Source organism: Marmota flaviventris, chromosome 3 (assembly GCF_047511675.1).
Source record: "Marmota flaviventris isolate mMarFla1 chromosome 3, mMarFla1.hap1, whole genome shotgun sequence".
Lineage (NCBI taxonomy): Eukaryota > Metazoa > Chordata > Mammalia > Rodentia > Sciuridae > Marmota > Marmota flaviventris.
In genome coordinates, this window is record NC_092500.1 from 173,010,963 (window position 1) to 173,035,488 (window position 24,526).

The 24,526-nt window shown below is 43.4% G+C and overlaps 2 pseudogenes; one reads left to right on the plus strand and one right to left on the minus strand.

Annotated features, from left to right (window-relative positions):
- Window positions 1–5,109: 5,109 nt before the first annotated feature.
- LOC114082539 (golgin subfamily A member 2-like) lies at window positions 5,110–7,548 on the plus strand (annotated as a pseudogene).
- Window positions 7,549–22,688: 15,140 nt separating this feature from the next.
- LOC114082540 (ubiquitin carboxyl-terminal hydrolase 17-like protein 6) lies at window positions 22,689–24,271 on the minus strand (annotated as a pseudogene).
- Between the last annotated feature and the right edge of the window lie 255 nt (window positions 24,272–24,526).

The window sequence follows — 24,526 nt, forward strand, 5'->3', positions numbered from 1 at the left end:
TCCCTTTCAATTCTATGGAAGAGTTTGAGAAGTCTTGGTGTTATTACTTTCTTCAAAGTTTGGTAAAACCCAATAGTGAACCCATCCAGTCCTGGGGTTTTCTCTGTTGGGAGAATCATCACTACTAATTTTTTAAATCATTACTATTAATTTTTAAAATTAATTTATTTATTCTAATTGGGTCTATATGATTCATTGTATACAATTGCAGCACACATTTTCATTTCTCTCATATGTGCAGTCATACCTGTACCTAGGGTAATGAAGTCCATCTCATTCCACACCATCTTTCTTGTCCCCGTGCCTCCTCCCCTCCCTTCCCATATTTAGTTTTTAAAGTATTTTCTGAGGTCAATTTTGGTAGGCCTTATGTGTTAGTAAATTCATCTATTTCTTCCAAATATTCCAGGATAGAATCACCATTCCATCCAAGTTTTATGAGGGACCTCCATGTCACATTCCAGAGTGGTTGCAGCAATTTGCAGTCCCACCAGCAATGTTTGAGTGTCCCTTTCCCTCACATCCTCACCGACATTTATTGTATTCTTGATAATTGCCATTCTGACTGGAGTGAGATGTAATCTCAAAGTAGTTTAAATTTACATTTCTGTAATTGCCACAGCTGTTGAATATTTTTTCATGTATTTGTTGATCATTTGTGTTTCTTCTTTTCAGAAGTGTCTGTTTAGTTCCTTTGCCCATTTATTGATTGGGTCATTAGGGTTTTTTTTTTTTTGTGTGTGTGTGTTAAGTTCTTTGTGGGTCTTGAATATTTATGCCTATCTGGGGAGCAGGTGGCAAAGATCTTCTCCCATTCTGTTGCCTCTCTCTGAATGCTCTTTATTGTTTCCTTTGCTGTGAAGAAGTGTTTTAATTTTTTGCCTTACCATTTATGGTTTTTAAGTTTTACTTCTTGTGCTTTAGGAGTCTTGTTAAAGAAATCGGTTCTTGTGCAGACATTTTGAGTATTGGGCCTCCATTTTCTTCTAGCAGCTTCAGGGGTTCTGATTTAATTCCTAGGTCTTTGATCCACTTTGAGTTGAGAATTGTGCAAGGTGAGAGATAGAGGTTAAGTTTCATTCCAATACATGTGGATTTCCAGTTTTTCCAGCACCTATTGTTAAAAAGGCTATTTTCTCCTATGTATATTTTTGCATGCTTGTCAAGTAGGAGATAACTGCACTTGTGTGTTTTTGTCTTTGTGTCTTCTGTTCTATTCCATTGATCCTCATGCCCCCATGCCTGTTTGGGTGCCAACACCATGCTGTTTTTGTTATTGTAGCTCTGCAGTATAATTTGAAGTTCAGTATTGGGATGCCTCCTTCTTCATTTTTCAGACAAAGGATTGCTTTGGCTATTCTGGATTTCTAATATTTCCAACTGAATATCATAACTGCTTATTGTTGTTCTGTGAAGAGCATAATTGGAATTTTAATGGAAAATGCATTGAATCTGTATAGTGTTTGGTAGTAAGGCTATTTTGACAATATTAATCCTGCCTATCCAAGAACATGGGATGTCTTTCCATCTCTGAATATGTGATAGTTGAGATAATTATGTGATTCTTGTCTTTAAGTCTATTTATGTGGTCAATAACATATGTTTACCAACCTTGCATCCCTGGGATGAAACCCACTTGATCATGGTGCACTGCCTTTAAAAATGTGTTTTTGTATGCAGTTTTCCAATATTAAAAAGAAAACTTTTTGCATGTATGTTCATGAAGGGTATTGGTCTGAAGTTTACTTTCTTTGAGTTTTTTCCCCTATTTTATTCATCTTTTCTGAATACCTGGCCTTTGTTTCATTGGTCACTGTTCTTTGTGTCCCTGTCTCATTTTTTCCTGTGACATTTATTATCTTTTTCTGTCTTCTGGTTTTGTGTTTAATTTTTCTTCCATTTTTCAGAACTAGGGATAACAAATTACATTAATTATTTGAGTGCTTTTAAATTCTTTCTAATGTAGGCAACTCATTAAAATTCCCTGCTCAGCATTGCTTTTGCTGTATCCCATAAATGCAGTGTGTTGTGTTTCCTTTTTCAGTTAATTCAGGCAATGTGTAAAATTCCATCCTTTCACTTTTTCAAAGAACCACTGTTTGTTTAAAGTGAGTTCTTCCATTTCCTACCTGTTGATAATTTGTAGTGTTTGTTTTGCTAATTATTAACATCTAGTTAAATAGTGGGGTGCTGATTAAAGCAACAAATAAGAATCCAGATCATCAGCTTCAAGTCTAATATCTAAGACAAGAGATTTTCTATGTGAATTTGTGCCTGAAAATATTACCTCCTTTGATTCAAAAGTAGCAATTGAAATTTTGAAGGGGAGACTGAAGTGGGTTTCTAATTTTCAAGTAAGTGTGTAAGGAGATTACATACACCCATCCTGGTAGCCATGATTATTTCATAAGTCTGGGGAAACCCTTTATTTAATAAACCTAAGTCACTGTGTAATGAAGAAAATGAACAGAGTCTCTAGAATTGGTCACCTGGGGTGCAAATCTAAAATAACCATTCATATGTGATGTGTCTGGTCCGTGGCAGGGTCCTATCCTTGGACCGAGTGCCTGTACCTGAGGGCGAAGACACATCTGGGAATGGACCTTCACACTGTGGGAAGCATTTCACTCTGTGGCCATGGGGTCTACTCAACACCACATGTGAAGAAAGAGCAAGAGAGGGCCCATTTTCTCCATGGTTATGAATTTGTTTTTCTTTTCCTTGTGACTCAAGAAATCCAAATGTCAACATCTGAGGAAGTCAGACCTGAGGCAGGTGGAACCCCACAGCCTCTGCCTCAGAGGCTCATTGAAACCCAGCCTGAGAAGCCACAGAGGGGAGGTGTGGGGCAGAGGCCTTCCTCCACAGACGAGGAGATCCCAGGGTAGGTGCAGGCCTGGGTGAGAGGGGAGCCAGAGGGCAACATGGATCAAGTGTGGGTTGGATAATCAATGATTCTAAATTGTCCCTTTCCAACCCACGAGTGCCTTTCCTGGGACCTCCTCACCTGTTGGATTAATCCATTCATATGATGTGTGGAGATATCTTACCTCCAAATTTCAGACATATTTATTCAGTGAGAAGTTTGTCCTTTTGTTCAAATCTGGCCCAGTGTCCTCATGATTGATTGATTTAGTGATTCTCAATTAGTCATTCATGCAGGCAAAATTATATCTATCCGCTCACCATAGCAGGAGTAGTGACACATGCCTGTGATGTCAGCGTAGGTGTTGGCACAGCTTGTCCTCTCCCTCCAGGTCTCTTAGGAAGACACCAGGGAGGAGCCATTCTGTATCTTCACTATCAATTTAGTATTTGAGGGCATTCCTCACCACTAAATGGCAAGCTTGAGATTTTCCATTCTTCCCAGGAGTTTGAACCTGGATTTGGGTTCCTGGTTGTAGTGGTAGGGAACCTTCGTTCCCCACTGAACACTATGTTCTGCCAAAATTATGTTGACAAAAATAACTGACTTCTGTGAGCACGCCACTGTTCTTTTCCTTTCAATTCAGAACTACAGCCTAAAAAGCAAAGCTATTAAGTAGGGTTTTAGTCACCTGTTTCATCACTCTGACCAAAAGACCTGACAAGAACAATATAGAGGACAAAAAGTTTCGGAGGGCTCAGTCCATAGTCAGGCTGTGACTGTTTCACAGCCCTGGGCCCAGAGTCAGGCAGAACATCATGTTGGAACAGTAGGGCAAATGAGAGCAGCTCCGTAGTAACAAAAACCATATCCTACATTCATAAAAGCAGCCATATAGACCAAGTGCACAGAATAGAAGACAGAGACAAACCAACACATCTGTAGCCATCAGATCCTTGCTAAAGGTGCCCAAAACATACACTGGAGAAAAAACAGCCTCTTTAACAAATGGTGTTGGGATAACTGGTTATCCCATAAGAAGAGGAATGAAAATAGATGCTGTCTCTCATCCTGCACAAAAATCAACTCAAAAATGCATCAAAGACCTTGAAATTAGACCAGAAACTATTCATTTCCTAGAAGAAAACATGAGGTTAATACAGCACTTTTCAGGCTCAGGCAATGCCTTTCTCAATAGGACCCCTAAGGCTCATGAAATAAGGACAATAGTTAACAAATGGAACAAAGTCAATTAAAAATCTTTTCATAGCAAAAGAAAAAATTTCAAATGTGAAGAGAGAACACACAGAATGGGAGAAAATCTCTGCAAACTATTCTACTGACAAAGGATTAATATCTAGAAAATATAAAGAGCTCAAAACACTTTATACCAAAAAATCAAATAACCCAATTACTAACTGGGCAAATGAACTAAATAGACACTTCTCAGGAGAAATACAAATGGCCAACAAATATGTGAAAAAATATTCAACAACATTAACAACTAGGGAAATGCAAATTAAAAAAAACAATGATATTTTATCTCACCCAGTCAGAATGGCCAATCATCAATAATAGAAATTTTAATCAATATGAAGATGATGTAGAGGAAAAAGGAACACTGTTGGTGGTACTGTAAATTAGTCGAGCCATTAAGGAAATCACTATAGAGTCTCCTCAAAAGACTAGGCATGGAAACACCACATGGCACAGGTATACCACTTCTCAGTATGTACCCTGAAGAATTAAGGTAGTCTGACTAGGTGACACAGGCACAATCAGGAGCCACTTGTCAAAAGAAACTAACTTTATTTTTAGAACCACACACGCCAAACAAAACAGCCTCTCAGGAAAAACCCTCAGAGCCTCAACTGCCACCACCGGCTTTCCACAAGCCTCTCTCTCCCCCACAAGCTTCTCTCCACCTCCCACAATCCTCCTGCTCTTGAGGCCGATTGGCTGGGTCACGTGGGCGGAGCCAAAAAAGTCCCCCAATGAGCAGCTCCGTGGTCTGAAAGGGCAGGGAAACAGCCCAATGAGCATCACCGCAGAGGAGCCAATCAGCTAGATGTTGCTGGGGCCGAGGAGCCAATCAGCTAGATGTTGCTGGGGCCGCTGTGAGCCAATCATCAGCCGGCAGCTGGAAGTTTGCTGGGGCTCCTTCAGCTGTGGCTCTCAACAATAGCAGCACAATTCACAATAGCTAAACTATAGAACCAGGCTTGGTGTCCATCAACAGATGGATGCACAATGTAAACATTAAACAGTAAGACCAAGACACTCTGGATCACCTGGAAAAAGAGAAGAAGGCAGGTCAACAGAAGTTGGCAAAGGGGCGGGGAGCTCTGAGGGAACAGGTTCAAGTTCAAATCCAGACAATAGAAATCCTGGTGACTGAGAAAGCAGAATTACAGACAGCCATGGCTCACACTCTGAATGCAGCCAGGCGGTGTGAGGGTCTTGCCAGCCGTCTACGGTTTTCCCAACAGCGTGTGGGAGAGCTGGAATGGACACTGTGTGCCCTCTCCACGACAAGCAGGCAGACAGGCACAACACAGAGCTGACCAGAGAGAGAGAGATGCCCTCATTCTGGAGCTGAAGAACAACAAGCAATGAGGACGTGAAGCAGCAGAACTCAGAACTGCAAGAGAGGCTCCTCAGGAAGCCTACTGGGAGAGAAAGCAGCTATGTACTTGGGTCCTGGCAGAGAAAGCAGCTAAGCAGCTGGAGTGGAGGAGCTCCAAAAGAAGCTGGACATGTCTGAGCTTCTGCTTCAACAACTCTCTAGCCAGCCTGAAGCCCCTGATAGTAACCAGCAGTCACAGCAGGTCATGAGGAGCGGGCACAGCTGGAGAAACATGGGGGGGCAGCTGATGGAGTCACTGAAGCAACCGCAGGAGGATAGAGACCACTATGCAGAGAGCCTGAAAGGAGAATGGCATGTGGCAGCAGAGAATGCAGCAAATGTCAGAGCAGATGCACACTTTGAGGGAGAAGAAAGACAGTGAGAGTCAAGTGCAGGAGCTGGAGACCAAGTTGGCAGAGCTGAGAAGCCAGATGGTGGAGCCCTCATGCTGTGAGACCCCAGCAGGGCCCTCCAAGGAAGAGCAAGGGCTGCAGGCAGAGATGAGGAGCTGCAGAGGGCACTGGAGAACCTGGCTGCACAGCTCCATGCCCAGGTGCAGGATAACAAAAGGCTGAGTCACCTGACTCTGGAGTAGGAACAGCAGCAGAGGGAGTTGGATTGGGCAGTGGAGGGCTGCAGCAAGCAGGTGGAGGGGCTAAAGCAGATCCTGGAGAGCAGGCAGAAGGACCACACCACCATCAGCCATGAGCACTCACAGAGCCATGAGCTCAAGGAGCAGCTGGCCGAGCTGCAGAGCGCTTCCTCAGGCTGGCCAGTGAGAACATGGAGATCACCAGTGCGCTGCAGTCTGAGCAGCAAGTCAAGAAGCAGCTGGCCAGGAAGCCGGGTCAGCTGCAGAAGAAGCTGGGAGAGCTGAAGGAGACCATGGAGCTGAAGAGCCAAGGGGCCCGGGGTCTGCAGCAGCAGTGAGACCTGTACCTGTCCCACCTGCTGCAGTACATGGCTGCCAATCAGCAGCTGACCTCTGGGAAGGAGGCTCTGCACAAGCAACTTCTGCTGCAGAATCAGCTCATTGACCGGCTGCAGCATAAGGAGGTGCAGGGCAAGATGGAGTGGAGATGGCCCGCCAGGAGTTGCAGGAGACCCAGGAGCACCTAGAAGCCACCCATCAGCACCTAGAACCACCCATCAGCAGAACCAACAGCTACAGCCCAGCTGAGCCTGCTGGCTGTCCCTGGGGAAGAGGATGGAATGGACAAGGAAGAAAAGGATGAGGAGGCTATTCAGTCCAGTCTCACAATCCCAGAGGACGTAGACAGCCGAGAGGCCATGGTGATGTTTTTAATGTGGCTCTAGCCAGTGCTGAGGAAGAGAAGGCAGGGCTGCGTGAGACCCTGGCACACTACTGGCACCTGGCTCACTTGGCAGCCCCATCCTGCAGTGAGCACACAGAGCAAGTCCTGGTCCCCAGGAGTGGGGACAGCTGTGTCTGGGGAGATCCCCAGGCTCCACAGGAGGCCATGGAGAAGCTGCAGAGCCGCTTCCTGGAAGTTATGCAGGAGAAGGTGGAGGTCAAGGAGCAGGTGGAGGAATTGGACCATCAATGCACCCAGCTCTCTGGAGAGACTGATACCACCGCAGAGTACATTGCCCTCTTCCAAAATCAGAGGGCAGTGTTGAAGGAGGGACACCAGGAGAAGGAGGCGTACCTCAGCCGCTGGCCCAGGACAAGCAGGAGAAGAAGGTCAGGTTGCTGGAGCTGCAGGAGGTGATTCTGAGGCTGGTGGGGGAGCACAGTGAGTGGCAGGGCAGTTCCTGGCAGCAGCTCAGCGTCCTGCTGAGGAGCCCACTCCTGGGCCCGCAAGCTCCCAGGAATTTGGAGCAGCTGATGTTGGAGAGGTGAGCCTTGCTGACAGCAACACAAGAGGAGGCTGGGGGTTTCTCCCCCTCTGAACCCCACTGCACAGACCATGATCCAACTGCTGCATGAGACCCAGAACCCCCAGAAACACCTCAGCCTGGGCACCAAACCCTGCGTCCCCTTCCTCTACTGTGTGCACACAAGCATGACCAGGTGAAGATCATGGTCTTGTGAGAGACTCTTGGTTGACGCTTGGAGACGTGGGACTAGGGCCTTTTCCCCAACCTTTCATGCCACCCTGACGCTGCCACTCCTTCCCTGTCACCCATTTACTATAAGAACCCTGTGTAACGAGGGACAAAGAGGTATAGACCCTTTGCCACCTTCACTAGGGCTGAGTGTTAATCTCTGGACTCTTGTTCCAGAAAGAGCGCCAGAGGCTCATAATGTTACCAGGCTGCCTTTCTAGAGGGGCGGGAGCTCTCTGGTGGCCCCGTTACCCTCACCAAGCAGTCCTTCATTAGGGGGCTCCATCTCCTTACACGGGGGCCCTTGGGGCAGGGAAGGTGGGCAGCGTTTTCACGGCCCTTAAGATGGGGCTCACTGTAGGCAGGGCTGGGGCAGAGTCTGGCGGTGACAGTCCTCCATTCACTGAGGCTCCCATCTTCTTAGAGGCCCTGTGGGCCAGGTCAGCTAGGCCACCTTCTCCTGGGTCTTCAGAGAGGTGGAGTCACTGAAGGCTAGAGGAGGGCAGGGTGGGTGCAGGCAGTCCTGGAGGCTCTGCTCCTCAGAAGCATCTTGTGCAGGGCCACTGGGCAGGGTTCTCAGGCCCTATGACACTTGAGGCTAACTGTAGGCCAGGCAGGGCCCAGGGGGCTGGAGCGTGGGCCACCCTCCCCAGTGGACATATTGTACCTGTGAAATATTTGTATATGTGGAGTAGGACTGCCCCCTGTGTCACAGCTGGAGCTAGCAACAGGAGAGGAGGTTCCAATTATATGGGACTGGGGAACTTCCATATTGATAGCTTTGGGCAAAGGAAGGAGACGGGACTGGTTGTGGTGGCCTGGTGATACGGCTCCCTTTTATTTTGCTTTTTATTTCATAATAAATGGATTTTGCCATAAAAAAGTTAATAAAAAATGTAAAAATCCAGCCTAGTATGTTCTGTTTTTAAATACTCATGGGAAGAAATAGAAATAATAAGCTTAAGTTTTCTGAAATGATAGAAAAATTAATTTTTACTTGATAAAACTAAATTGTGCATATTACATAAAGATTACACAGGACAAGACACAAAATACTTAGAAATAGAGAACAGAATTAGATGGAAACATAAGATGTTTAGAATTTAAATAACATTCAGATTGTTGTGAGACTAAAGATAAAAATGAGTGATAAAATATATTTTATCTGATGTTAATAAGTTGATCACAAAATTGTGTCCACATTAATTGCAAGGGCACTCTTAAATTTATAAATCACCTGAAAAATAAAGTAAATATAAAGAAAAAGGAACTCAATGAAACCTATGATTTTGTTCTTTTCTTCCCTGTGATCTGTGGCTTATTCATCGTGTATAACTACAGGGTTCAAAGTGATGTTTCCATGCCTGCATACCTTGTGTAAATCTACTACCTCAAAAATACTTCACTATGGGGAGAGCTTCCGAACTCCCCTTCTATTCTGAAATACACGAAGCATTATTGTTATTGCCCATGGGTGGCACTGCAGGACAGCTCGTTGAGTGAAATGAGCTGTGCACAAAGTGGGAGTGATTTTTGCTGTTACAGCAGTGTCTTGGCCTCACCCTCACTGCCCAGGTGCTGGCTCTATGAAGTCCCAGGAGCTGAGTCCATGCCTGTGTCTCTCTCACTTGCAAATGCCAAATCCAAATGGAATTTGCCTCATCGGTGTGAAACTGCTCTTGTACACATTTTGCCACTTCACTTTCTAGTTCCTGCTATAAACAGTAAAAATCATACAAAAAAGTTATAATGGACTGAGCCACAAATATTGCTAACCCACCCATCACAAATGTCGAACTGCATGGACTTCCAAGCTTTGTGGACACTCTGTTCCACCCACTCCTACACACAAACAATTCGTTTTACTTCAACTGTTTCCATTCTGTAAAGAAAGAGACATGTCATCCCTCAGGTCAGGGGCCTCAGAGTTTTAAGCCTTAACCTTAAAGCATGAGTGTGGGGAGCCGCCCTGGATGAACACGCATTTCAGTCTTGAAACCCGGGGTCCGGAACAATTATTGCTCTCCACAGTAACTCGGGCATCACCCCAGCTCAGATAGCAAGGCATGGCACCAGGTGTAGGTGTCACCTGCTGGGGTTGAGCTACACTTACCTGTTCCTTATAATCCTACCCCTTCCGCCTTTTTTGGATAGAATGCTCTAAGAAACAGCGTCCCCCCAAATAAAAGCCCACCTCAGAGTGTGCTTGCTCTCTCTCTCATCAGCCTCCCATGACCTCCTCTTGCCCCGCTTCTTGAGGAGCCTGAGGCCGGGAGATGGAAAAGCCCTCCTGAAGCTTATTGAAGGTATTTTGTGTCTGTGTGGTATCTTGTGTCACCCCATATGAGTCACTTAGTTCAGCCACTCGTGCTGGTGGGGGGTGGCACATGAGAATCCTCCACAGCTTTGACCCCATTTGTTATTTTTCTTTCTTTCCTAATGGTCATTCTAACTGGGCTGAGGTGGAATACTGGGATTCTCATTTATTTTTTCCTGATAGGTTAAGGATGTCAAGCATTTTTAATATATTTGTTGGTCATTTGTATTTCTTCTTTTAAAAGTGTGTACTCAGGTCATTTGCCCATTTTTCAGTGGAGTAAGTTGTGTGTTTTGTGATTCATGTCAGTATTTTCTGGTTCCTTAAATATACTGGAGATTAACCCTAGGTCATATGAATATTTGCAACTACTTTCTACCATTATCTAGGTTGTCTCTTCACTGAGGATGTGGAGAAGGAGGAAATCACATTTACTCTTGGTGGGAACATAAATTAATTCACACGTTATGGCAGACAGTATTGAGTTTCCTGAAAAATCTAAAAATAGGTATACCATGCGATGCAGGTATCCCACTTCTGGACATATATCCATAGGAACTGATAACAGCATATCAAGCAGACACCTGCTGAGCCTCATTTCTCGCAGCTCTGTTCCTAGTAGCTAAGACACAGAATCAGGTGCTGCCTATTGACAGAGGACTGGATAGAGAAGATGTGGTCTGTACACACAATGGAGCAGCATTCAGCCAAATCCTGTCAGTTAAAGCACAAGTATGAAGGTAGAAGGCCCTATGTTAGTGGAACCAAGCCAGACCCAGAACGACAAGAACCACATTCACTCTGTTATGTGGAAGATCAAATGTGCTGACCTGAAAGCGTACCAGTGGTCACTATAGATAGATCAAGTGCGTGTGCAGTGGTGGGTGGGAGTTGGACCTGAACCGTGTGAAGTGGCTGCTTGTAAGGAACTGCTGAAGGGCATGAGCCTGCTGCACACTGAGGAGCCATGGCAATGCTCCTCACCAGTTCCTGCATTATGCCAGAAACATGTCCACAGGTCACGCAGAGTAGAGGCTGGAGCTTATTAGAAAGCACAGGAAAAGGAGAAGGGAACTCTCTCAGGAGGGTCTTCTCAGGAGAAGGAAGGTGCCCTCCTCCTGCACTCCAGTCTGACTGGGGGTTCCAGGGAAGCTGTCAGAGAGCCCCGTCCAGGTTCCCCTTTGGACATCTGACTGAAGCATGGGCACTGCATGGTCAGTGTTGGAGTCTTTAAGGAAATTGAGTCCCCCTTGGTTTTGGCCCAGCTTCCTGTGCCCTTTGTCAGTTTATCACCCTCTGGATAGCCCTTGGCAAGCTTTCTGTGAGCTTCTTGATATTCTGTTGACAGGTGGATTGGTGGTTGTGACCATTTCAGTGATCAGGGAAGGTCCAGGGAGTGACACAATCTTGAAACAACAGTGTGTCCGAAGGTGGTGTCATTATGGCTGGGAAGGCTCTGTCACACCAAGCCCCCGACTCCCAAGTGCTTGTCTGTCAGGTAGTATTCCTGTGGCGTCCAGTCACCCTTTATGCCTTCCCCTGACCAGCCACCCATTGCTGACTGAAATCCACCCCACACAAGATTTAAGGTCCCTGAATTATTTTAGGGCATTTATGGGTCCCTTTCATCTGACTGCTCACTGGTGACAGATGGTCAAGGTGGGAGTGACCCAGTCCTGGTTCTCCATCAGGTGGGTCAGGGGCAGTTAAGGGTGTTTAGCATAAGGGGAATCAGGAGGTCCATGGTACCGCAGTCTGGCTGGGCACAAAATCACGAGCCACTCAAGCAGGAACAAACTTTATTATTTTTTGAAACTGCCGCCAATGTCCGGTAGGCACCCGGGAAGAAGATTTTTTCCACCCACGCGGCCTCCTCCCGGACCCGCAGAGACCGCTCCTCCCCCGGAACTCCCTCCTACTGTACTTCCCCAACCAATGGGAACTCTCCAGGAGTCCCGTAGCCGGCCTAGGTGAACAGCAGGAGTCCAATATCCATATGAATGCAAATCTTAACATAATCATATCATCTCAATGGCTAGCTGGTGTCACCTTTCGACCAAAAATGCCATGCATCATACACTTGGCTCTTAGCACATGGTACAGCTGCCAGGTGACTGATGAGTCATCCACAGGCAGGGATCTTGCTGGGACAACTATAAAATAGACAGCAAAGTATTATTTTTGCAAACCATTAGGACAAAAGTCTTCGGTGGGGTATCATCAGCCAGGCTGTGGAAACCATGAAGGTAGTAAGTAACTCTTTAAAGCTTAAGGGGAATTCAAATTGTCATTGGTTTGTGAATGAAGGTCATTTAACCTTTGGAAACATTATCAATGTTTAAGACAATTTAAGATTTTTAATTTCATCAGATTAGTAAAAAAAAAATTTTTAAAGCATTACCTCTGTATTTACCATAGGGATTCATTTAACTGTGTCCCTTCAGGCTGTCACATGCCACACTGCATGTTTTATTCGAGTCTGAGGGATACACCATGGGGTTTATCAGGTTACCAGCAGAAAGCATGTCAAGTCCACATGTAGGAACTTAGAATGATTTTTAGGACTGAACAATTCCCAGGGCACATTTGCCACTCTGGCAGAGTCCTTGATGATAACTGTTATTACACATTCCTTACAGCCTCCTGGATGTATTTATCTTTCTTAGGGCTGACACAAGTACACATCTCAAGTTACAATGAAAGGACCATTTTCCTTCCTTCTAACTGTGTTTGCATGACTGTTAGTGATCCTACTTCCTTACCTGGTATTAAAAATCTAGTTGGTCAAAAGTTGTCTTTATTTTTATTACTGTTCATGTCCACTGAGGTTCCTCAGGGGTCACTCTTGGGAACTCAAGAGAAGCCTCTGGGCTCCTTCAGCATTCCTGTACCAGTGCTGCCATCCTCCATGATGGGCCAGGGTCTTGCAGGTCACAAAATGAAGTTAACAAGGCCAAAAACATATTCAGTTTTATGATATGTTTCCACCATGAAACATAATGTGTATAATGACAATAATGTATCTTTGGAATCTATTTAGCCTCCACAAAGACCCAGAAGTTCATTACCTTAATCATACATGAAATCCGTGATAAAGGTTGCTTTCTTTTAAAAGATATTTTCATCTTCAACTAGATTTTACAATGTCCTAAACATTTCCTTCATTTTGTATTATAAACTTTTATTTTGAGATCACAGTAATCTTTACAATAAAAAACAATATTCGGCCCAAAACGGTAAATGAGCTTAAATCCTCTAACATTGGCTTCACTGTGGGAATGAGCAGGGTGAGTGGTGGAGCCTTATCCCAGGGAGGCTGGCCGTGGGCAAGTCTCAGTCAGTTAAAATGTTAGTTTTGAAGCTGACTTTTACCCCCATCATCAATTCACAAAGCTCTCAATATTGTTTCCTGACTCTATCTGAATATCAGTTTAACATAATAAAGTACAACCAAACAGAAAGGTAAGAGAGCTCTTAACTTCCTTTGTAAGGAAAAAGTGGAAAAATATTCCTTGTTCCAGGGTGCTCATCTTTAAAAAACCAGGAATGCTTTACTCACTTTTCAAACATATATTTAAAATTTCATCCCAGTGTGAAAGGGTAATATAAATTATACACACACACACACATTTAATATGCATGCACACATATATGTATGTATATGCCATAGGAAAGTTATTGATAACAGGTTCCAGTAACTGAACTTTAAATTACATAAGACATTCCCTACAAATGTGTTGCTTTACATTTAAAAAAATATGTATACTTGAAGATCATGAATATATTCAATGAAAAAGCCAGAACTAAATAGCATCAAATTTATACAGATATTCTTATATTACCTTAGATTCAACATGTAGAGTAAAATTTAGAATGTATGTGTATGTATGTATTTAGAATGTATGCCATGTCATTAAATTTGACCTAAAATTTGTGTGTATTTCCATAATGTCAGACTTCATGAATAAGTTTGTATAGATATAGATATTATTTATTTATATTGTGCAAAGGCACCAAGAATACACGTTGGAGAAATGATAGTCTCTTCCACAAAACATGCTCAAAAAAGCAGGTATGGTGGTGTACACCTGTAATCCCAGCATTTCGGGAGGCTGAGGCAGCAGGATGGTGAGTTCAAAGCCAGCCTCAGCAACATAGAGAGGCCCTAAACAACTTACTGAGAACCTGTGTCAAAATAAAAAATAAAAAAGGCTGGAGATGTGGCTCAGTGGTTAAATGCCCTTGGGTTCAATCCCCAGGACAAAAAAGAAAAAGAAAAATTCTAAAAACTATACATATATACGTGTGTGTGTGTGTGTGTGTGTGTGTGTGTGTGTGTGTACATATGAATGTGTTTTGAAGTTTAAAAAAATGTTCAGATAATTTAGAGAATAAAGAAAATATGGGTGGAAAGTTATAATATATCTGGAAATTAAAGAGTTGATCAAACTATAGAATATCACCCATTTTTGTGTCAAAGGCATTTGAATTTATAAATGAGCTGAAGTCTGAAAAAAGTAAATTAAATGAAAATAAAGAGAAGGCAACTTACATGCCACCTCTGTCTTTGTTTTTTTCCCTCATTAATTGACGTAATAATTGTGTATACTTGCCGAGCACCATCTGATATTTCCATACCTGTATACATTGAGTAAATCTACTACTTCAAAAATACCATGTAATTGTGGTGAGAACAACCAAAGCACCTACTCTACCTATTTTGAAATATACAAATCATCACTGTCATGGCCACAGGGGTGGAACTGAAAGACGTCTTCTAAGTGGAATAAGCTGTGCAAAAAAATGGCAAGAAACTCTGTTGTATTAAAGCAAAGGCTCAGCCCTGTCCCAGCACTGCCCGGGGCGGGGCTTGTTCCATGAAGGGCCAGGAGGTGAATCCACACATTGGTCTCTGTCACCCTTGCCAATAGGAAGTCAGAATGGAATTGGCCGCATGAGAGTGAAACTGCTCTTGCACAGAGAGGTTGGCATTGCACTCTCTAGTTCCTACTACAAAAGGAAACAGTCTACAAAATAAAAATTTCATGGCTAGAGCCTCAACTATTCCTAATCCACACATCAGAGATGTTAAATAGTATAGACTCCCAAGCTTTGTGGGGACTCTTGTCAATCTGCTTTCACTCACACACACACACACACACACACACACACACACACACCAGTTTAAATTCAACTATTTCCAACTCATTAGCAAAGAGATATGTTGTTGATCATCATATGCTTTAACATTAAAACAAACCTGTTGTCCTTTGAATAGCCCTCAGTGAGCTTTTTTTTTTTTTTTTCTTTTTTTGAGGGTCTTGATGCTTTGGTTGCTAGGGTGTTTGGGATTGAGACAGTTGTGGCAAGAAGAGTCCAGGCCATGGGGTAGGGAGTGACCTGATCTTGAAACACTAGTTTTTCTTAAGGGGACGCAATCACAGCTGAGGAGGCATTGACATCCCAAGGCTTCATCTCCCAGGAGTTCTCCCATCAGATGAGGCTCCCTGTGGTTTTCAGTCATCTTCATTATCTTCTCCCTGCTCTCCCATTCATGACTTCGGTTTGGACATGCGGTGCCCCCCAAAACTCATGAGTGAGACAATGCAAGAAGGGTTAGAGGAGAAATGATTGGGTTATAAGAGCCTTAACCCAATCTGTGAATTAAATTGGATGGTAACTGTAGACAGCAGGGTGTGGCCTGAGAAGGTGGATCCCCGGGGGCGTGCCTTTGGGGTATATATTTTATAACTGGTGAGCGGAGTCTCTCTCTGATTTCTGATTGTGATGTGAGCTGCTTCCCTTTGTCACACTCTTCTGTAATTATATTCAGCCACATCTTGAGCCTCAAGGAATGGAGCTATGAAACTGGGAGTCCCCACATAAAATTCTACTCCTTAAAATTGTTCTGCTCAGGTCTTAGAGCAGTGAAAGTAGCTTACTAAAATAATGACTGACTAATGACTGACATTCCCACCTGCTAAGACTCAGTTACTTACATTCTTTGGGTATTTGGGCACTGATTCAATCTGACTTTTCCCTCATGAGAAAGGGTGAATTTGGGCGGAGTGACCTAAAGTCCTGTTCTCTATCGGGTGGGGCATAGGCAGTTAAGGGTACACAGCATCCTGGCATCCAGAAGTCTAGGTGACAATTGGGATCATGCTAGGACAATAATAAACAAGACAGCAAATTGTATATTGTGTACAATTATCACAAAAGCAATCAGCATAATGAGCCTTCTCTGAAACCATAAAGATAGTATATAACTGGAGTATATTAAGGCAGAGTCCAAAATACCATTGATTTGTGAGTGGAAGCCATTTAAGCATTTAAAACATTGGTAGAGAAGTTAAAAGTCTAAGTTGTTAGAAGTCATACCAAGGAATGCATAGTCAAACACAACTTTTCTCTTACCGTGTTCATAAATGCTTGTGTGTTTCTGTGTGTGGCATGACCTATGTATGTCATCAACATAGACTATATACATTTGTGTCTTTCTGCAATGTCAGAATTTGTTGAATGACGAATTCAGAGGCTACACCACTTTCATTAATGTCAGTTCTCTAAATACTTGCATGTCATCTGATTCTAAATACCTACTAAAGAAAATAAGAACATGTAAAGCTGTGAGAGAAAAATGTCAGGTCACATTTATATGTAATCCAATAAGGCTCACTTCCGACTTCACAACTCAGACCCTAAAATTTATGTGTTTCATTCCTTCTGCATTCTTGCCAGCATTTACTGGTATTTGTATTCTTGATGTTTGCCATTCTAGTTGCAGTGAGATAGAATCTCATTATAGCATTGATTTGCATTTCTCTGCTAGCTAAAGATTTTAAACAAAGTTTTCATATACCAGTTGGCCATTTGTACTTATTTTTTGAAATATGTCTATTTAGTTCATTGGTTCCTTTACTGAATGAGTTGTTTTGCTAGTGGTAGGTTTTTTGAGTTTTTTTTTAGTATGTTCTTGCTATTAATCTTCCTTTGGAAGAGAAGCTGCCCAAGACTTTCTTCTTTGGTGTAAGGTTCTCTCTTCATAATGCTAATTGTTTCTGGCCCTGTGCAAAAGCATTTTATCTCCTTACCATTCCATTGGTTGATTCTTGGTGGTGTTTTCTGAACTACTGGATTCTTGTGAAGAAAGTTGCTGCCTGGAGCTATATATAAAAGTGATTATTTTATATATATCTACTCTATCAGGTGCAAAGTTTCTGCTATTTCAAGTTTTTTGATCCATTTGCAGTTGACTTTTGTACAGGGTGAGAGATTTCTATTTTTAGTTTTTTTTTTTAATATGCGTATCCAGTTTTCAAAGCACCATTTGATAAAGATGCTGTCTTTCCTCCAACACAAGATTGTGGCACCTATGTCAAGAAATAGATGCCTGCAACCTGTAACTATGCAGGTTTGTCCCTGTGTCTTCCATTTTGGTTCATTGCCCATGTGTTTAACTTTAGGCCAGAAATATCCTATGTTTGTTACTATGGCTCTGTAGTACACTTGAGGTCAGGTATTGTAATTCCTCCACGTTAACTCTTTGGGGTCAGAATTATTTAACTATTATTGGTCTTTTGTTCTGTATAAATTTTAGGATTAGTTTTTCTCCTTGTAAGGAGAATATTATTGATATTTTCATGGGAATTTCATTGAATCTGTACAATGCTTGGGGTAGTCTGACTATTTTAACAAAATCAATGATACCTATTTATGTATATGAAAGTTTTTTTTCACCTTCTCATGGCTTCTTAGATCTCTCTCTCTCTCTCTCTCTCTCTCTCTCTCTCTCTCTCTCCTCTCTCTCTGTGCGTGTGTGTGTGTGTGTGTTTGTGTGTCTCTGTGTGTGTGTGTGTCAGTTTGACTTGTAGAGCTATTCCAATCTTTTGTTTAGATTCATTCCCAGTAATTTATTTTATTTTTAAAGCTCTTGTGAATGGAATTGTTCTGCAACAGATTCATTATTGGTATACTCTGAATGTGAATCCTGTTAATTTGGTGAATTTGCTTTTAGAATTTTGTCAACAAAATATCATATCATATCATTTGCAAAGAGGAACAATCTGACTTCTTTCTTTCCTAGTGGTATCCCTTGAGTGCTGTTGCTGAGGTTTCAAATAGTGTAATGAATAGGAGTGGGGAGAGGAGAATGGGCATCCTCAATCGTTTCTGATTACAAAGAAATGCTTTCAAGTTTTTTCCACTCACCATAATTTTGGCTTTGTGTGTGTCATGTAGAAACTTTATGATGTTAAGTTCCTTGTATTTTTAGTTTATTCAAAAATTTTATCATAAATGGATGTCAAATTTTGTCAAAGACTTTATGCATCTGTTGAGATGTTTGTGTGATTTTTGTCCTACATTCAATTTATGAAGCATATTACTTTTGTTGATTAGCCTGTGTTGGACCATTCTTTCATACTCAGAATGTAACCAACATGACCGTGATGAACAATGCTTAATGTGAGGTTGAATGTGATTTGACAATATTATGTTAAGGATTTTTGCCTCTTTGTTCCTGAGGAATAGTAGTCTGGAGCTTTCTTTCTTTGAAGGTTACATATCTGGACTTGGTATTAAAGTTATACTGGTTACATAGAGTGTATATGCAAGTGTTACCTTTCTGTTTCCTGGAATATTCTGAGTAGAATTTGTACTAGTTCTTCCTTAAAAGTCTATTCGAATTCAGCTGTGAAACCATCTGGTCCTGGACCTTTTAAATTTTTTTTTTCTTCAGAGTAACTAATAAAATTTTGTTTACAAAAAACCATGATGGAACAAGACAGGGATGCCCTCTCTCACCACTTCTGTTCAACATAGTTCTCGAAACACTGGCCAGAGCAATTAGACAGACGAAAGAAATTAAAGGCATCAAAATAGGAAAAGAAGAACTTAAATTATCACTATTTGCAGATGACATGATTCTATACCTAGCAGACCCAAAAGGGCCTACAAAGAAACTATTAGAGCTAATAAATGAATTCAGCAAAGTGGCAGGATATAAAATCAACACGCATAAATCAAAGGCATTCCTGTATATCAGCGACAAATCCTCTGAAATGGAAATGAGGACAACCACTCCATTCACAATATCTTCAAAAAAAATAAAATACTTGGGAATCAACCTAACAAAAGAGGTGAAAGACTTATACAATGAAAACTACAGAACCCTAAAGAGAGAAATAGAAGAAGATCTTAGAAGATGGAAAAATATACCCTGTTCATGGATAGGCAGAACTAACATCATCAAAATGGCGATATTACCAAAAGTTCTCTATAGGTTTAATGCAATGCCAATCAAAATCCCAATGGCATTTCTTGTAGAAATAGAGAAAGCAATCATGAAATTCATATGGAAAAATAAAAGACCCAGAATAGCAAAAACAATGCTAAGCAGGAAGTGTGAATCAGGCGGTATAGCGATACCAGACTTCAAACTATACTACAGAGCAATAGTAACAAAAACAGCATGGTACTGGTACCAAAACAGGCGGGTGGACCAATGGTTCAGAATAGAGGACACAGAAACCAATCCACAAAACTACAACTATCTTATATTTGATAAAGGGGCTAAAAGCATGCAATGGAGGAAGGATAGCATCTTCAACAAATGGTGCTGGGAAAACTGGAAATCCATATGCAACAAAATGAAACTGAATCCCTTTCTCTCGCCATGCACAAAAGTGAATTCAAAATGGATCAAGGAGCTTGATATCAAATCAGAGACACGCCGTCTGATAGAAGAAAAAGTTGGCTACGATCTACATACTGTGGGGTCGGGCTCCAAATTCCTCAATAGGACACCCATAGCACAAAAGTTAATAACTAGAATCAACAAATGGGACTTACTCAAACTAAAAAGTTTTTTCTCAGCAAAAGATACAATAAGAGAGGTAAATAGAGAGCCTACATCCTGGGAACAAATCTTTACTCCTCACACTTCAGATAGAGCCCTAATATCCAGAGTATACAAAGAACTCAAAAAATTAGACAATAAGAGAACAAACAACCCAATCAACAAATGGGCCAAGGACCTGAACAGACACTTCTCAGAGGAGGACATACAATCAATCAACAAGTACATGAAAAAATGCTCACCATCTCTAGCTGTCAGAGAAATGCAAATCAAAACCACCCTAAGATACCATCTCACTCCAGTAAGATTGGCAGCCATTATGAAGTCAAACAACAACAAGTGCTGGCGAGGATGTGGGGAAAAGGGTACACTTGTACATTGCTGGTGGGACTGCAAATTGGTGCAGCCAATTTGGAAAGCAGTATGGAGATTTCTTGGAAAGCTGGGAATGGAGCCACCATTTGACCCAGCTATTCCCCTTCTCGGTCTATTCCCTAAAGACCTAAAAAGAGCATGCTACAGGGACACTGCTACATCGATGTTCATAGCAGCACAATTCACAATAGCTAGACTGTGGAACCAACCTAGATGCCCTTCAATGGATGAATGGATAAAAAAAATGTGGCATTTATACACAATGGAGTATTACTCTGCATTAAAAAATGACAAAATCATAGAATTTACAGGGAAATGGATGGCATTAGAGCAGATTATGCTAAGTGAAGCTAGCCAATCCCTAAAAAACAAATGCCAAATGTCTTCTTTGATATAAGGAGAGTAACTAAGAACAGAGTAGGGTCGAAGAGCATGAGAAGAAGATTAACATTAAACAGGGATGAGAGGTGGGAGGGAAAGGGAGAGAGAAGGGAAAATGCATGGAAATGGAAGGAGACCCTCAGAGTTATACAAAAGTACATACAAGAGGAAGTGAGGGGAAGGGGAAAAATAATACAAGGGGGACAAACGAATGTCAGTAGAGGGGGCAGAGAGAGAAGAGGGGAGGGGAGGGGAGGGGAGGGGGGATAGTAGAGGATAGGAAAGACAGCAGAATACAACAGACACTAGTATGGCAATATGTAAACCAATGGATGTGTAACTGATGTGATTCTGCAATCTGTATATGGGGTAAAAATGGGAGCTCATAACCCACTTGAATCAAATTGTGAAATATGATATATCAAGAACTATGTAATGTTTTGAACAGCCAACAATAAAAAATTTAAAAAAAAAAAAAAAAAAAAACCATGAGCCTCCTCTTATTTTTATTTTTAATTTTTCAGGGTGAATGAGAATGATCTTTACACATTTGTTTGCACTTTCCAAATATTCTGCAATGGGCATATTTCACATTTAAAACAAAACAACACCCAAAGTTGATTGCTTCCCAAGAAGGAAAGATTCATGCTGATGTCAGTCATGAGAAGTCACAAAATGCCTCTCCTCCCTGGTCCCCAAGCATACGGGGGAGCTGGGGTGCAGCTCGCTGCCTCGATTCCTTCCCCAGTACTCCCAAACTGAACAAAACAAACAACATGGCCAAATGATAAGAAATGGCTTATAAAGCATTTGACAAATGACATCCACAGAAACTTTTAGGAATCATATTTGTTAGCTCTAGAAGTGTAAAAACCTTGCTGTTAGGTCTCAACATCTAAAAAAAGAGACAAGCTGACCACAGAGACCCTGGTTATCTTGCCCTGCTCTGGGACGGGCGAGGTGCACTAGTAAGAGCAATCCCAGCCCATTTACCCAAAGATTATGAACTTGGGGTGCCGCAAGGCCTGCAACAGATTTCTCTTGGCTCCCACTATAATAAAGTGCAAAACCTGGGTGGCAGCTGAAGGCCCCCCAGACCAGATCCTCCTTCAGCAGCTGCTCCCACAGGCAGACTGTCAGTGTCCCAGTGTCACAGAAGTCAGAGGTGCAGCCCTGGAGGTGAGGTGAACAGGCTGTTCCTCCTGGGCTCTGACCTCTGGGGACAACTCTTTCTCTTTCTGAGGAGTGACATTGATGCTCCAGGCTGGTCCTTCCATATGGTTGGGACACACTTCTGGGCTGGGCTTCACCCTAGGGGTGGCAGCTTCTTTCCTTCTGGGGACTGGATTTCCCTAGGGTGTCCTGTAGAGCCTTCAGGTGGATCACCTTGGAGTCCTGGTCCCAAGCCTATTCCACTTCCTTTTCTGGACCTCAGTTGGTCCTTCCATCCCATCCTTCTGACCTTCAGCTTCAGCTGCAAATTCAGAGTTCATGAGTTAGGAGAACTATCTTTGGAATCAACCTTAAGGCTGCAGGCTTCTTCCTCTAGAAAAGCCATTTCTTCTAGGGAGGGGTTGGCAGGGAGCATAGACGATCCCTTGGACAAAAGAAGGCCCAGTGCTCCTAATCAGGCAGCCTTTGGAGGTGGCTCTGCCCACACCTGGACCACAGTAAGAAGAGGAAGGAGAGTAGAGGGAGGAGGGAGGCAGAGGAAGAAGAGAAGGAGGAAGAATTTCTGCATTGGGATGAGTTCCTGGATAATCACAGCTTCCTCCTTATGACCTTTCAGGTGCTTGGGGCTGCTGCCCCCTCAGGAATGCGATGCAGGGCTGTGAGCTGGCAGCTGGAGAGTGCCACGTCCCTGGGCTCTGAAGGAGCTGAGCTTGTTGGGACAACCTTCTGCAGTGGTACTTGACCTTGAACTGCTTGGATGCCATGGGCACCTTTCCCTCTTTCCACTGCCCATCCACCACAGTTCTCAAGGTTTCAGAGATGCCATGGCACTTTGGAGAAGTCCCAATGATTGGAGACTGACTAAAGGCTTTGGTTTGACTCCCAAACCCATAACTGGATTCCATGATCACCCAGGCTTCTGTTTGCACTCCTCTACTTCAGGGAACTCAAAGCACTCCAGGGACTGCTAAGTGCTTACCATTAGTTTGCAATGCAAAGGCCTTCACAGTGCCCTGGATTGCTAGACCACAATTACTGCCCTCTTGCCCTGCTTGTTCTTCTTCTTGGTGGCTCTGGGCCTTCCTGCAACACATGGGAGTTGGCCAGTGTTCACCAACTCCTCACCTACTCTGTACTTGGTATCCTTGTTCGGCTTGTATTTTTCCTGCTTATCGTTTATGTTCTCCTTTTCTCTGTGTTTTGACTGGTGAATCACAACAACATTGGGAGGCAGAATGAATTCCACTTTCCTGAGGTTGAATTCAGACTTTGGTCGGTTCTGTTGTTGGAGAAATTTCCACTGATCCAAGGTGATTTCTCCAGTAGCTGTATGCACCAAGTGCTCTTCTGGCTCTACTGCTTTGCTATAGGAGTCTCCTTGGAGCTCTCCTTGGGTGGCTCCCAAGATTGTATCCTCAGTCCCAGGAGATATTGGTTCCCTGCCTGGTGACACACTCCCATTGTCAGTTTCAAGTTTACTCTTCTGGACATAAAAGAGGACGTAGGCGCGCTGACTCAGGACACAAGTAATGTCACAGGCCACTACCTTAGCATCGTCCATTTTGTACCACTGGCCATTGCCAGCTTTTATGTAACAATAGTAATGTCCACTGTGACAACTCACCCCAGCATGGACCAGCACAGCATAGAGGGTGTACACCAGTGGGCCTCTGCCCTGCTGAGACATGTATGGCTGCATGTCAAGACACTCAGGATAGTGCACGTGCTTAGCAATTTTTTCCCCTGTGAGATCCGAGAACCGTTTCAATACAAGCATAAGAACTTTTGGTGCCTTCTGCAGGGTCAGGGTCTTGCAGGCTGGCCTCTTCTTCTGACAAACACCACACTGGTAGGCGTTCTCCCCTTCCAGCCACTCAGGCTTCACCAAGTTCTCCAGTGCATGCTGCACACTCTGAGCTGCTGTGATGTCTACTATAATGTCCAGGTAGGGGTCAAAAGTGTCTGAAAGGCCACAGCAGTGGAGACACTTGAGTTGAGATCTCCAGCACCCTCCAAATATCTGGTGCATGAGGGTGGGTTCCTTGAGGTGAGCACCTGGCCTCTTGTGCCCACGGAGACATGCTTTCTGCATGGCATGGAGAGTGAAGAGCAGAAATTCATGGGCATCTTCCTGCCGCGATTTGTGGAAGCCAGCAACCAAAGCAGGCAGGGGCTGAATGACATCCCCAGGGTGGCGGAGAGCTCGTGTCACGTGGGCTTGCATCACACACAGCATGCAGACCCTGTTACGAGGACAGCGTTGGCAGTGCTCCTGGGATAGCATGTAGTTGGCCAGGGGAGGTGTGTATGTCAGGCACTGCAGGGCTGCATTCACGTAGCAAGTGTTTCCCATGTTCTGCAGCCCAGCACCAGCTGTGGACGGTCTCTGCCAGTTCAGACAAAGTTTCCCTCTAGGAGCCAGCAGTGGCCCCACAGGAGCTGAATTCTTATTTAAGTGTACCTCAGGGCAAGGTGACAACGATGACTCTGCAGGTAGAGAAGAACCCAAATGGACTTTAGCATCAGCTGCATTTGATGAGCACTCAGGTTTATACAGTCATGAAACTGAGACTCACCTCCACAGTGGAGTGCAGCTGCCTCCATGTCTCCAGGAGCAGTAACCCCAGGTTTCCCTGCTGAATCGCGAGAGGAGAGAGCTTCTCCTTCAGAGCTGGCCTTCAAATGACAGCCTGGTCCATGTTTTCAGCCTTTTATAGCTCAGCCTCCTGACCACACCCACTAACTTCCTGCCACACCCACCAATCACCTGCAAGCACTTAATTGGTTTAGGGATTTGGGTGTAGTCAGTTCACTTCCTGGAGAGACTGGTTGACTCTTTTCCCTGTTTGTGGATCCTAG